We start from the raw sequence: 1,886 nt of genomic DNA, 5'->3' as shown, positions 1-1,886 counted from the left end.
CTGCTGGAAAGTGATGAAGGCTCTGAATGCCAAACTGAAAATAGTGATGGCTCTGAACGCCAAACTGAAAATAGTGATGAACGCCAAATCTGAAAAGCGATGATGGCTCTGAACGCCAAACTGAAAATAGTGATGGCTCTGAACGCCAAACTGAAAAGCGATGATGGCTCTGAATGCCAAACTGAGAAGTGATGAAGGCTCTGAACGCCGAAATTGAGAAGTGATGAAGGCTCTGCTGGAAAGTGATGAAGGCTCTGAACGCCAAACTGAAAATAGTGATGGCTCTGAACGCAAAACTGAAAATAGTGATGAACGCCAAATCTGAAAAGCGATGATGGCTCTGAACGCCAAACTGAAAATAGTGATGGCTCTGAACGCCAAAACTGAAAAGCGATGATGGCTCTGAATGCCAAACTAAGAAGTGATGAAGGCTCTGAACACCGAGCTGAAAATAGTGATGGCTCTGAACGCCAAAACTGAAAAATGACTCCGAATGTCAATCTGAAAGCCGATGATGGCTTTGAACACCGAACTGAAAACATGGTGATGGCTCTGAACGCCGAAACTAAAAAGCGATGACGGCTCCGAACGCCGAAACCGAGAAAATAATAGCTCTGGAAGCCAAATCAAAAAGCTAACTTCAAACACTAAACTGAAAGAATAATGGCTCTAGAAGCCAAACAAAAAAAACTAACTCTAAAAGCTAAACTAGAAAACAATAGCTTTGGAAGCCAAACCAAAAGGCTAACTCTAAAAGCTAAACTAGAAAGTAACAGCCCTGGAAGCCTAAACAAGACGACAGAAATGGCTCTGGAAGCCTAAACGAGATGACAGAAATGGCTCTGGAAGCCTAAACAAGACGACGGTAATGGCTCTGGAAGCCTAAACAAGATGACAGTAATGGCTCTGGAAGCCTAAACGAGATGACAGAAATGGCTCTGGAAGCCTAAACAAGACGACGGTAATGGCTCTGGAAGCCTAAACAAGACGACAGTAATGGCTCTGGAAGCCTAAACAAGATGACAGTAATGGCTCTGGAAGCCTAAACAAGGTGACAGTAATGGCTTTGGAAGCCTAAACAATATGGCAGAAGTGGCTCTGGAAGCCTAAACAAGGTGATGGTAGGGGATGCTTTAGGTGATAACTCGTAAAGATCGATAAATGAGTCTGACAGCCATGAAATCAAGACGAGACACAATAAACCCAAAGAGAGGGGGTATGCCCCAATAGAAAAGCGCTGAAGGGGTATGCCCCACTATGACGACTCGCAAAGATCAAGAAATGGACTGAGTAGTGAGAAAGATCTGCAAAATATCCGACGAACTCAAAGATGGGGGTATGCCCCAGTGTGGCATGCCGCTGCAAATCTCAATCAGCTGGAAATGGCTGACTACGAGTCTCGAACGACGCTCCGCTGAGAGCTCATATCGATGAAGAGCTCAGGAATAATGGTCAATGAGGTGAACACAATATATCTCGGCCGAGTGATGGAAACTGTAACGGATATGTGAGAGAACGATCGCCTCCAAGGCTAAATGAGGGCAATAGGCCCCAGTATGGCATCAGACCCGATCTGTCCTGATGACCCGAGAATAACACCAATGGGACATGTAACAGATCTGATATGTACCCCACTGAAATGATGACGCGGAAAATCCAGGCACCAGAGACAACTCCCTTCAGGAATTACGACTATATCAAAGGGTACGAATCTGGCTGAATGACTCAAGAGAGGCTCCTCGGAGTATCCGGACAAAATGAAATCAAACATCGACCTGGCGTGTATCTCATAACTGTGGATGATCATGTAAACCAGTGGGGATCTATAAGTCTCGATCGAGATGGGGAATATGCCCCAGTGTGGCATCGAGAATGTAACATGTCGA

This window comes from Vitis riparia, chromosome 17, assembly GCF_004353265.1.
Source record: "Vitis riparia cultivar Riparia Gloire de Montpellier isolate 1030 chromosome 17, EGFV_Vit.rip_1.0, whole genome shotgun sequence".
Taxonomy (NCBI): domain Eukaryota; kingdom Viridiplantae; phylum Streptophyta; class Magnoliopsida; order Vitales; family Vitaceae; genus Vitis; species Vitis riparia.
This window is presented reverse-complemented; position numbering follows the sequence as displayed.